The sequence below is a fragment of the Schistocerca piceifrons genome, chromosome 1 (assembly GCF_021461385.2).
Source record: "Schistocerca piceifrons isolate TAMUIC-IGC-003096 chromosome 1, iqSchPice1.1, whole genome shotgun sequence".
Lineage (NCBI taxonomy): Eukaryota > Metazoa > Arthropoda > Insecta > Orthoptera > Acrididae > Schistocerca > Schistocerca piceifrons.
In genome coordinates this window covers 910,363,877-910,377,562 of record NC_060138.1, presented here as the reverse complement: position 1 = coordinate 910,377,562, position 13,686 = coordinate 910,363,877, and positions in this window count along the sequence as shown.

Here is a 13,686-nt window from a genome sequence, read left to right as displayed (position 1 = left end):
TCCATTTCTCGCCGAATAAAAAAGTTTCGAGTGTTTATCATACGACAAAATGGTTCAAATGGCTCTGAGCACTATGGAACTTAGCTTATAAGGTTATCAGTCCCCTAGAACTTAGAATTACTTAAACCTAACTAACCTAAGGACATCACACACATCCATGCCCGAGGCAGGATTCGAACCTGCGACCGTAGCAGTCGCGCGGTTCCAGACTGTAGCGCCTAGAACCGCTCGGCCACCCAGGTAGGCGTTATCATACGACATATATGTCTCATTGCGCGCTATCGTTTGCAAAAAATCTTGTTCGATATCTGGAATAGTTTGTGAGTTATGACAATTGTTATGACCACATGATTGGCGATGTGCAAGAACGTGAGTGGAGATGTCGTGCGCAACTGCCCTTCAGAAAAACCCAATAAGTCGAGAACGAGAGGCGGCATCCTTGTGCTCTCAATTTTAAACAAAGTTTCTATACTGAGCCGTGTGTCGGCTCTCAACATATATCGCGCTGTTAAGATTCTTCTGAGTCCTTCAATTCCATCGTTAATTAATTCTTTCATATTTATCGTTATGCTGCGTGCGATTCTGTTGAGATTCCCCTCTGGCGCCGTGTTTGGTCTTATCGATCTTCGAGTCGTTGCTTCCTGTTAGTCTTCTGTAAGGGAATAAGATCTTTGGGGGGATGGCCGGTTGGTTGCCTAGCGGTGACGGGTCGGTCGGTCGGTTTTTAAAATCGGGAATTAGAGAATCTCGTACGCTGAGACCGCGGCGTGGCGTGGCGGTGGAGAGTTGACTGTTGTTCCGAGAAGCCGCGTGGTCTATCCTGGAGGTGCGAGACGTGTGGGACGAGTTGACGGGAGAAGGCTGTAAGCTCTTGCTGTGAACACCCGGGGGCCACGGCTGTGGTTCCGAGTCACTACTTGGTGGGAGCGGCAACGGATGTCTTTAAATTTTCCGTCTGGAGGCGGGAATGATGGACTAGTAACTCGCCTAACCTGAGGAGTGGTATTTCGCCGCCGTGGTTGCTGAGAAGACGAGGGCTCCGGTGACAGAGCGCGTGGCTGCGTGACTGTGTCCAGTTGGGTACGCTGGCGACGTGTACACGGTCGGGTGTGAGGAACCTTTGCATCGCAGTTCACCTGCTGTTTCTCTTATAAACTGCAAGCCAAGTTGATTAAAGGTTTAGATGTTAATTGAAGAATTTTGGTTTGTGCAACCAGCGTCTTTTCTGCCTTGTGGCCTCCTGCGTTTCGGGTTTCCTGTCCCAGTCGCCGGTGTATTTATAGACAGTGAACTTTTCCGCTTCTTATTAGTACTGCCCAGTAGGAAGTGTATTTTTGGGCAGGGATTATTGTTTTAGATTACATTTTTTTCTGCCTTGTGGCCTCCTGCCTTCGGATTTCCGTCCCTGTTGCCGGTGTAATTATAGACAGTGATCTTTTGACTTAGTACTGCCTGGGACGAAGTGTATTTTTGGGCAGGTATTATGGTTCCTGATTTGATTCCTCCTCCTCCCCTGGCCTCGCATGAGGTCGCTGTGATTGCTGAATGTGAGGCGTTGTGGGTCTGTTAGTCCGTTTCTAGCCTGAGCATCCTTCGGGAGACAACTGTGGCCGCCCTTACACCCGGTCGGTTAATTATTTCTATCCCATGACATTCTGGTGGCAGAACATGGTATTAAAGTTGTTAGTTGTTGTAAAATGTTAAATGGTTTATTTTACTCTGATTGTTTTTGGCCACTGTTTAAAAAGGTTAAGTTTGCCTTTCACTGGTGGGTTTTTTAAAATTACGTGGCTTTAAATTGTTAGTTATTGTGAAAGGTGAATGACTGTATATTTACTTTGATTGTTTTAATCTACTTGGCATCCTTTGAAAATGCTAGTTCTGCCTCCCTGTTAGCGAGCCCTTGTAATTTAATACCTTGTGCCAAAATTTAAAAGAAATGGCTCCCTGCATGTTCGGTAGCGAAATTGTATGCAAGTTGGTGTTTTTGTTTCATTACTTGGAATGTTTTAATTTTGTCATTGAATGCTTTATTAAAGTCTGTTTTAAGAAAAATGGCGTGGCTATTAACGGTAAAGTAAAGTTTTTAATTTCATTACTTGGAAAATTTTGATTTGTTATCAAATGTTTTATCAGAGCCGGTTTTAAGTAAAATGGCTTGGCCGTAAACTGTAAATTGTTTTGAAAAGGCACTCATGCCTGCTAGCTTTTTTGGATCTGCTCCTGGTCAAGTGGTAAATAAATGACTTTTAATGATTGAAGGAATCAATAAAGAAATTGTAAATTGCAACTCGACAGTAACCAACTAATTTTGGCCCCGTTTCCCAACTGGGGGTTTTCCTTGATCAATCGTAACACCGGTGTCATATACCTTATCTATAATCAATTCACTGTAATGTATGTGCTAAAATCCACCATACGCAAAGCTCACGCAACGTGTTTTTACCTCTGCAAAATCTTTAAAATTATCCACAGTGTTTTACTTAATTTGAAGCAGCAGAATAATTATGGCATATAATTCAGTCCTTTGTCGAGTGAAGATATCAGACTGTGAGATGTGTAAAAATCAAATTTTTCACCCATTCGTTTTCGAAAAATTGGATGATAAATATTTCATATTGGTCGGAATGCCGTCTTTTAGTACAGGCACCAGCATTTGGCGAGCAGTACAGCCATAACAAAAGCCACATCAGCACGGAATGCTAAGAGCACGTCTGTAGCAGCGAAGGGGTTAACTGTGTGAGGGATATAGCAGTACCTGGCAGACATGTTTGTGATATTGCTACATTTTGTGTCCGTTCTCGCTTGCTTCTAAATTCTTACTAGCGAACCTGGCAGTGCTTCACAATTGTTAAATATGTATGGGAACTGGATGTACAACCAAATGTTCTTCCCAATCTTCCCTCCGCCCATCTCCTCCTCACCGCTTTCTTTCTCAACCTCCTCCTCCTTTCCCCCTTCTCAGTGCCTCACGTCCTTCACCCTCTCTCTCCGCCCATCTCCTCCTTCAACCCTCCTTATGTCGATTTTCTCCCCTAGCCCCCCCCCCCTCGCCACCCCCGCCCCTCATCATGTCCTCTTATCCTTTCTCTGACCTTGAGCCTTGTTACTTTTTGCAAGCGAAACCTTGACAGCAAGTTGAAGTCGCTTACAATGAATGGATAATGTTATACATTACAAAAATAGAAGAAATTATGGGTGCACTTGTTAGGGATAAGGGTGAGATAAGGAGGAGGGGAGAAGATTTAAGGCAGGAGTTATGGGAGATGGACGAAACTGGCAGAAGGACTTTTCAGTTCCTATCAAATGTAAGGGAAAGAATGGGAATGAAATATTTTGAGCCGACTCGGGGTTGGTTCAAACGGCTCTGAGCACTATGGGACTTAACATCTGTGGTCATCAGTTCCCTAGACTTAGGACTACTTAAAACTAACTAACCTAAGAACATCACACACATCCATGCCCGATGCAGGATTCGAACCTGCGACCGTAGCAGTCGCGCGGTTCCGGACTGCGCGCCTAGAACCGCTAGACCACCGTGGCCGGCAGCCGACTCGGGGATTGTCCTCTTCCTCACTGGTCATGGCCCCTATGCGACATATCTATGTCGGTTTGGGAAGAGCGCGACGCCCGTGTGTGACTGTGGCGCATCGGAGGGTACTCCTGACTATGTGGTTTACGAGTGCCCCCTTTTCGATGATGTAGCAGCCGCACTACAACAGCAACTGCCGAGTAACAATACTTACGACCTACTGAGACAAGAAGAGACCTTTCAAACACTGAATACATTAGCTAACGAGGTATCACGAAAAGTATTGACAATATTCTTAAGAGACTTTCGTGACTAGTTGCTAATCACCAATCGCGTCCAGCACCCCGATCCCGTACCGCCTGCTCGTGGATCGGTCGACTAAACAGCTGGAATCCGCCACGTGCAGTACTAGGTGGACTGGGGTGATCTATTTCACGGACTTGACATATGCACCGATTATGACGTAGATTAGTTAGTAATTTTAGTAGAATAGAATAGGATAGTAGATTAGGAATCTGCAGCGACAATAAACTCCTTGCCTGCCTTGTGCCACGCTCATAGGGTTTAGCTCTATGAGCCAGGCACTCAAGTAGGTTTATACTAACACTGGCACACATGTAAAGCTGCAGGCAGTTAACACAAATCAGCAATAGTTATTAGAAAGTAATGCCAACAGTAGAAATAGTCTGCCCATTAACCCAAGTAATACTGTCTGTAGTCTTGCAAATTTTAATATTTAGTAGCTGCAATTATAAATAACATTGTAAAATATTAAGACCCACTAATCACTAAGGTGGTGGGTATTTCTTGTATAATTATTATGAATGGAAATAAAGAATTTAAAAAAATGAATGGGTAAATTCGCTGGGATCATTGGCGTATGGGTCATGAGAGGCTCCTGCCTAGCTGCTGGATCTGTGCGGACAGTGCTGTAATAACTTCAGTTGTGAATGGGTAGGATTGCAAAGTTTCGGACGATTCAAATTCCATAGTAGTACTCTAATCAGAGGCCGATGAGTCATAAATTCAACTTGACTGTTTTCTATGAACCGACAGCCAGGAGGAAAAGAGAACTGCGCACAGTTGTTTATACAATTTTTGTTTGAACAAATTCAAACCGCACATTTTCACAGAAGAGCACAGAGTTCTCTTTTTCACAGCCGTCTTTGGCAGAAAATCTGTACATCATCGTTTAAAAAACATGTAGGCTATTGCATGGGGGCTTAATTATTTATAATGAAATTACTTTTTAAATTTTTAGTAGCTGTATGTCCGATTACGCTGTGTCTCGTAAACGGTTGGCCCTGACTAGTTTTAGTACGCAATCTGACTGCATAGAACAACAACAATGAATGAAATGAAAATTTCCTGTTAACACAATTAATTAATTAAGTCCCCAGCAACTATAAAACCTACGAAACCAAAGCACAAGTGTAATTGTTCTGTGTGTGGGAGTGTGACTCAACGTACACATCTGGCACGGTTCTTCTTCAACAAGACAAGAAATGTTAAATACCATTTATACTGAAGTAATTAAAAAAAATTAGAAATACTATAATTGCGCAAGAAACCCAGAATTACACTCTAATACAAGAACACAAGCCAGATGCTTTGTTGACTGAACCTGTAATGACGCATTATTCAGGACATTGAAATAATGAGAAAAAAAAGAAAAGTAGTTTGTTACCTTAATTTATATTGATGAAAAGCACTCTAGACATTACAATCTCTCCACACCGACTCGCTACTACCACATCTCAACCAGAACTCTCCAATATCACATCTCAGCAAGCACTGCCTTCTAGCACATCTCAACAAACACTCCTCACTACGAGTTCTTAACAAGCACTGACTACTACGAGCTCTCTCCAAGCACTGACTATTACGAGTCCTCGACAGGTACTGCCAGTGGAGGCGGCTGAATAATACTCTTTGGCGCAATCTCTGGCGCTGTGGCTCAGTGTAGCCACCTTTCATATGCCCCTCCTCCACAGGCCAGAATTTGATGGTATTTTTGCCAGCATTGGTGGTGAAAATACCACTAAATTCGTCCACAAAAATACAGACAAAAATAAAAGATAATATTAATACCTAAATATCACATAATTAGTTAAAATTTTGGCTTTGCACTGACCTTTCAATAACCTACTATATAAAATACAGTAAGCAATACAAATTCTTTTCATACATGTGACTTTACATAATAGTTCACACAATACACAAAAAATCAGTTTATACAAATGTTCACATAAAATGCTTTCAATGATTAGTTCCAGTAGTAGCACCCAGCGATGGTCAACAGGTGCAAACACCAACAAGTGACATCATTTTAGTAAAAGCAGTTTCATCAGTGGCACCCAGCAATGTTGAACAGGTGCAGACACCAACAAGTGACATCATTTCAATAGAAGCAGTTCCATCAGTGACACCCAGCAATGTTGAACAGGTGCAGACAGCAACAAGTGACATTATTTCAGCAGAAGCAGTTCCATCTGTGGCACCCAGCAATGTTGAACAGGTACACACAGCAACAAGTGACATCATTTCAGTAGAAGCAGTCCATCAGTGGCACCCAGTAGTGTTGAGCAGGTACACACAGCAACAAGTCACATTATTTCAGTAAAAAAAACAGTCCATCAGTGGCACCCAGTAATGTTGAGCAGGTACACACAGCAACAAGTGACATTATTTCAGTAGAAGCAGTTCATCAGTGGCACCCAGTAAAGTTGAACAGGTACACACAGCAACAAGTCACATTTCTCAGCAGAAGCAGTTCCATTAGTGGCACCCAGCAATGTTGAACAGGTGCAGACACCAACAACTGACGTCATTTCAGTCGAAGCAGTCCATCAGTTGCACCCAGTAATGTTGAACAGGTCCAGAGAGCAGTCCATGATATTCACTATCACTGATCACACTGTTCATCAGAGTTTATAAGCAGAAATTAAACATGTCCTAGTGGCACCAATCATGTAGAAAAAGTACAAGTAACAGTCCATAATATTCACTTTCACTAATCACACAGTTCATCAGCAGAAATTAAACATTTCTAAGTGTCACACATCAATGTTGAACAAGTGCAGGTAACAGTTCATAATATTCACCATCACTAATCAGACAGTTCAGGCATGAACAATAGTTTGAATCCACATACAAATGCTTTTACGCTAAACATACAAATCATAACAAACACTCAAATGATGTCAGATAATTGTCATATTAACTATTACAAATACACAAATATCAGTAAACCTATAATATTTATGGGTGTCAGTGCAAGCCACTACAAACAAATAAAATAATCTTTAGGAGATAGGTTGGGACTAATTATTTGGGATTAGGAAAGGAAAACACACAAAACACACTCACTCATCTTTCATCCACATTAAGTGCTACTGTGTAGTTGAATAGTGTTAACTGTGTAAATTCAATTCTGTCAAAATTTGATGTTCATCTTGTGTATCAAGTAGTAGTGGCAGCAATGTATAACAGTCAATAATAGTTAAGTCAACGTCATAGTCATCGTGTCAAGACCAATGTTTGCCATGCCAGATCAAAATGTACGGTTGCTGAACAACTGTCAGTGAGCCAAGATATGCAATTACTTCCTCTCTAAAAAAAAAGTATATACTGCTTAGTGATTTAACAAAGTGTGTGTAGACAATCTTCCTTCCACTTTAGTGTTCTAGTCTGCTATCTTCATCCTCCTTGTTCCATATAGCCCAACAAAAAAAATATGCACCTCACTTACTTTACCTCTTATCCACCAAAACTCCAATAATCATCAGCATCACATAATCTCAATACTTCAATAATACCTCTTACGTCGATACATATAAATCTTATCATCAATATCATTTACCTTACCTCTTGTCCACAAAAACTCCAATAATCATCAGCATCACATAATCTCAATACTTCAATAATACCTCTTACGTCGATACATATAAATCTTATCACCAATATCATTTCACTTCCATAGCAACTCTTTCCTCTCGTCAGTCTCCTCGAACAAGTACAGATAAAATCCTAACGCAAACCTCATCATCCCATACAATCCGAAGACACACTGTCAACACACAACCTCTGTGTAATCCATCTGACCCAAATCTTCCACTCATTATGAATTATAAACAAAGAAATGCATACATGACCTCTAACAGACTTAGTTCGAATAACTCTCAGTAATTAAGTACGATTACGGAGTGTGAATGATCATAATATTTCACAGTGTGTACACCACTTCAAGAATTATGGCAAACAGAAGCAAACATGTGGAGTATTTCTTGTGTCAAGTGTCACTTCCTATTTCAATTGCTCACGAAAAATGCAGTGTAATAACTGTCAATGGTCTAAACCTAGTTTTGGTATGTCATGTCGTTAGCTTCCTTCCTATTAGCATAAATTTATACAGCTTCCATAAAACCTCCAGCTCATGTGACTTCTATGAAGTTTCTTGTACTAATGTCGTTTGTCGAATTATAGCAGTTCATTTTCTTATCTTAAAAATATAAGGCACTGAGCGTAAGCAAAACAAGCAATAGCGAGTAAATATACCAGTAGTGAACAGAATGTCAACAAGTGGATGCGGCACAATTCTTACAACGAGGCTCTGCCAAGCGAACAATCTGTAACCTATACCATAGTGTAACCTAAACTCTATGTTCGTACACTGTACATCAGCACTGCTATATACCAAATTAAAGAGTAGTTGTGACGACAAACAGAAATGTATAAATATGCAATCCATACGCATAGCAGTAAACATATATCTTACGTAATAAACAGGTCATTAGCATCATATCAGCATAAGCAAATAAATGTTCATATGTCATCTTAATAAGTAAACATGAAGGCGCAAGCAGATAAATCACAAAGTATAACTTACATACCTAACCACATCAGCACAATTAATCAGGTGACAATTATAATTTAAATAAATAAGCACAGCAGGCACATAATAAAAAAAATGACATCAGTGAAAAAGCAGTGCAGCCAAGCGATGCATAATATATACAAATAACAACCCTATTCAATCATCAATCATTGTCAAAATCAGTTAATGTACGCAAGTACGTCGCTTCACAAGTAAATTCATAGAACATGAAATTAGCACAAAGTATGAATCACGTAATCGCGAGCAGCAAATTACGTCTAAAGTACGTACCTAAGTGGAAATATGTTACCTGAAAAATGAACTCAATTAATAGTTACCTTTTTAAATTTATTAGTTTCTTCTTCGAAATTACATTCTTCCTGAAAATTTCTCGATAGCAAGTCGTCTTAACGTCGGACACGCACAGAATTTACCTGAAGTTCTTAAATATTTTATACAACCGTATCCTGAAAAATACTGAATGTTAATAACAGAATTCATCAAGTCACTATAGCTTTATACTGAATTTAATCGGAGAAATTAGACTGTGTATTTGTTTACGGCTGTCAGTGCATTCGCACTGAGCGCTCGATCAGCTGTAGGCGCGTGACGTAGGAAGCAATTGTTTGCGGTCAACGACTGCCTTGTGCGGCGCGCAGACTTGACTGTTGCTTTGAGTATATGCCGCCGCCAAAACACAGTGCGGTATCCTTGTATTCTCTGCATGTTTACATGTCGCTATTAGTTTCTCACAAGTATGTCATTCCACAAAACTTTTAACGTTTGATATGTGATGTATTCCCTTAGAGCGTCGTGATTTAAGAGTTTCTACTTCAACAGTGTTTTCATGAATAATTTTGCGAATTCTATGTGGACCGTTATAAAGCAGAAAAAATTTGCGACACAAGCCTTTTCCTTTGTGAGACAAACGATGAGACTTAATTAACACCTTCTGACCAACTGACAAGATTTTTAAACGACCAGGACGCTTAGCTGATTTCTCTCTTCTAGCAGCCGCAGAGGCAATATTTTGTAGAGCCAGGTTGACAACTTCAGAATGCCGCAGTTTCCGTGAAGGCGGAAAAGGAACGATTTCAGATACGCGATTTGTCGGTGCTTTGTTTTTTAATATCAGTATAGGCGGTAAAGAAGTTGAGTCATTAGGGAGTTCATTCAGAATGTTTTGAAAAATATGAAGATACTGATCCCACGTTCTGTGATTCTGATGACAATAAAGACGACACAATTTATTGATTTCCTTCATCCATCTCTCTGAAGCGTTAGATTGAGGGTGAAAAAGTGAAATGAAAATTGGTTTAATTTTACGACGCTGTAGAGTACGAAGCCAAATTTTAGAACGAAACTGTGATCCATTATCTGATATAACCTTATCAACATGACCCACTTCTTTAAGGAAATGTTTGATGAAAGCGTTAGATACTGAACGAGCTGTTGCTTCGCGTAACGGTGTAAAACACACATATTTTGATGTCAACTCCACTGCTACGAAAATGTACGCAAAACCATTAGTAGAACGAACCACTGGACCGAACAAATCAACTGCAGCCATATCCTTTAATTTCGCTGGAATGATAGGAAACAACGGTGCTCTGTGAGAAATTGATGGCGGCTTAGCCTTTTGACATAATTTGCATTTGGCCAGAACAGATCGAATACGTTTTTCCATATTACTGAAGTAGCAATTTTCTCGTAATTTATGAAAGCATTTTCTGGGACCAAAGTGTGCATAACAGAAATGCGTATACCAAATCAGCTTATTAACCCACTCATCAGGAATACAAACTAACCAAACAGAGTTGTCGAGCGATTTTCGTTTAAAAAGAACTTTCCAGTAGGTCGCAAAAACGAGGTGTGGCCAAATCGTCCAATCTAACAAAGTGTCTAAGAAAATTACAAACACCAAGGAAACGACGAACATCACGTTTTGTGGCAGGAACAGCATAGTTACGAATAGCGTCTAATTTCTCTGGATCAGGAAGAATATCTTCTGTAGAAATAATGTGACCGAGAAATTTCACCTGAGAACGACCAAATTCAGATTTTTCTAAGTTCACCGTAATGCCAACTCTTGCAAAGATACGTAATAATGAATCCAAAATTTTGTTGTGCTCACTCCAAGAACGTTTAGCAATAAGAATGTCGTCAACATATGAAGTAATATTGTCACGAAGATAAACAGGTAAAATTTCATTTAAGCTACGAATGAATGCTGCAGAAGATACAGTAAGTCCAAACGGTAATTTCCGATATCTCTTTTGGGTAAAATCGTCATATCAGGTTATTCTTTACTTACTCTCTAGATAGATTGATAGTCGAAGAGTTGTTTTGACAGATGCAAAGAATAGTAAAAGAGTAGGCAGCGGTGCAGAAAACTAAAAGAGAAATAGCACCACTACAGCTCGGAGCCCTATGCTCGCTACGGCACATATTCACTTAGAGTAGTGAATCCCCTGAGGACATTAATAGCCGCACATAATTTCCAGTTTGTGACTTAGTGGCAAATTTGGCGGAAGTGCGCACATAAATTGATCTAACCATGCACATGGATGTATGTCATTCTTAGAATTGCGAATTATCTTAATCTTCCGAACAGTTAAGAAGTGTTTATAGTCAATGTTTTCGCCTCGTGGTGAAAAAGACCTACCACGTCTGTCCCAGTCACAATGACGATTATTGTTAAATTCACGCGCCTGGCGCTCTCTTGTTGCGTCCCGTACACGAAACAAATTACTTTCTTCAAACCCCTCTGCTACCTGTGATTCTAAATTTCTTCTGCTGTCTTTTCCTACGATTTCGCCTTCAATTTGTTTGACTTGCTTTCGTAATGCCTCAACTTCCCTTTTAACGCGTTCATTAAATTTTCCCTGATTTTCAACATGCTTATTTATGTTCTGGTACTCTTCGGTTTCTGAAAATGGCAATGGTGCTGTATCATCTGAATCTCTGTCCCCATTTAAACTAAGACTTGTCAACTTATCCGAAATCTCCTCAACTCTTTCCGATAAGTCAACTATTTTTTCTTTCTGTTTATTTACGCCTTCCGTAAGTGTCGCGACTCGGGTTTCAGTATTGACACATTTGGTAGTTAACTGTTCATATTGTTGTGTTAGATTATTTATTCTGTCATATGGTACGGATTCCTCGATTCTCTCAAATATTTCTTCCTTATCCTTTGCACGTTGTAAATTTAATTCTGAAAATTTCTGTACTATCACGCGATCTCTTTCTTCCTGTTCTCTATCCTGTTCCCTTTGTCTGATTTCTACTGCAATTAATCTATTATTGTGAGCATTCAAAATCGGTTGTACTTCTTCTCTGATTTCTTTCTTTAATTCATCTTTCATATTTTTGAAACACGTCCCTATTCGTGAATCTAACCGTGTTTCCATTGTCCCAATCTGCGTTTTTAATTCAGATCTAAACTGTGTTTCCATTGTTCCCATGTCAGTTTTTAATTCAGATCCCAAAGTTCCCATCTCGGTTTCAATTGTTCCTATCTCTGTTTTAAATTCAGATCCTAACCGAGTTTCCATTGTTCCCATCCGTGTTTCCATTGTTCCTATTCGTGAGTCTAACCGTGTTTCCATACGTGCTCCCAAATTTAATATAGCACTCATCAGCTGCTCCATATTAAATGGTTCAGAATTCTTTTCGCCCCTAACATTTCCCGCAAAACTAACTTCCTTCTGCATAGCCATAAGGCCATCTGTGTTCAATACTATTCCATTATCTTCTGTCGTTAATCTCGGATTCTGTGAATTTTCTGATTGAGAAAAATTTTGAAATGGTTCCGGACTATTTTCCCGACTTATTACATTGTTTTCCACTTCATTATCCATCATACTGTTTTCCTCTGTTGGCGAGTTCGCCATGTTAACAATTTCGTCATTCTCACTATTCATCATTTTTGCCTTTTTCATCGATCGCGTAATCATTTACAAAACATACAAAACTCGTCACTGTACGAAAATTACACACAATGACTCTTTATCTCCAACAATACCATGCACTCGAAATGTTTCCCTCAAACACGATTAACGAACAATTGAAATAATTGCACTAAATCGTCAAACGCGTATACAAGGCAATAAAAATTAAATGTTGAAAAATACCATTAGAAGAATGCTAATTACCAAATCTACACATGCAAAATAGACTACAATTACTAAACTACAAATTACTACAACAATACTACTGTCTACTATTTTTCCAATCAGAAGAATTCCAAGGGACGATCCGAAGCAGCGGTCGCCACGTGCATGGGGACTTAATTATTTATAATGAAATTACTTTTTAAATTTTTAGTAGCTGTATGTCCGATTACGCTGTGTCTCGTAAACGGTCGGCCCTGACTAGTTTTAGTACGCAATCTGACTCCATAGCACAACAACAATGAATGAAATGAAAATTTCCTGTTAACACAATTAATTAATTAAGTCCCCAGCTACTATAAAACCTACGAAACCAAAGCACAAGTGTAATTGTTCTGTGTGTGGGAGTGTGACTCAACGTACACATCTGGCATGGTTCTTCTTCAACAAGACAAGAAATGTTAAATACCATTTATACTGAAGTAATTAAAAAAATTAGAAATACTATAATTGCGCAAGAAACCCAGAATTACACTCTAATACAAGAACACAAGCCAGATACTTTGTTGACTGAACCTGTAATGACGCATTATTCAGGACATTGAAATAATGAGAAAAAAAGAAAAGTAGTTTGTTACCTTAATTTATATTGATGAAAAGCACTCTAGACATTACAATCTCTCCACACCGACTCGCTACTACCACATCTCAACCAGAACTCTCCAATATCACATCTCAGCAAGCACTGCCTACTAGCACATCTCAACAAACACTCCTCACTACGAGTTCTTAACAAGCACTGACTACTACGAGCTCTCCCCAAGCACTGACTATTACGAGTCCTCGACAGGTACTGCCAGTGGAGGCGGCTGAATAATACTCTTTGGCGCAATCTCTGGCGCTGTGGCTCAGTGTAGCCACCTTTCACTATGTCCGACTAAATATTTATTATAGTATACCGTGTAAAGGTTTGAAGGCAATCGGTCAAAAACTTATCGAGAATTTTGTTGACAACGTTTCCCCTTTATATGTTACGTTCGAGTTTATATATCATACATATTAAAAAATAAATACAGCCTTCGTCCAAACGAAAAATCATTACAGATGCGTGCAAAAATTTGATTAACCCGTCAAGATCTTCTGGGCATTTTTAGTAATAACTTTTC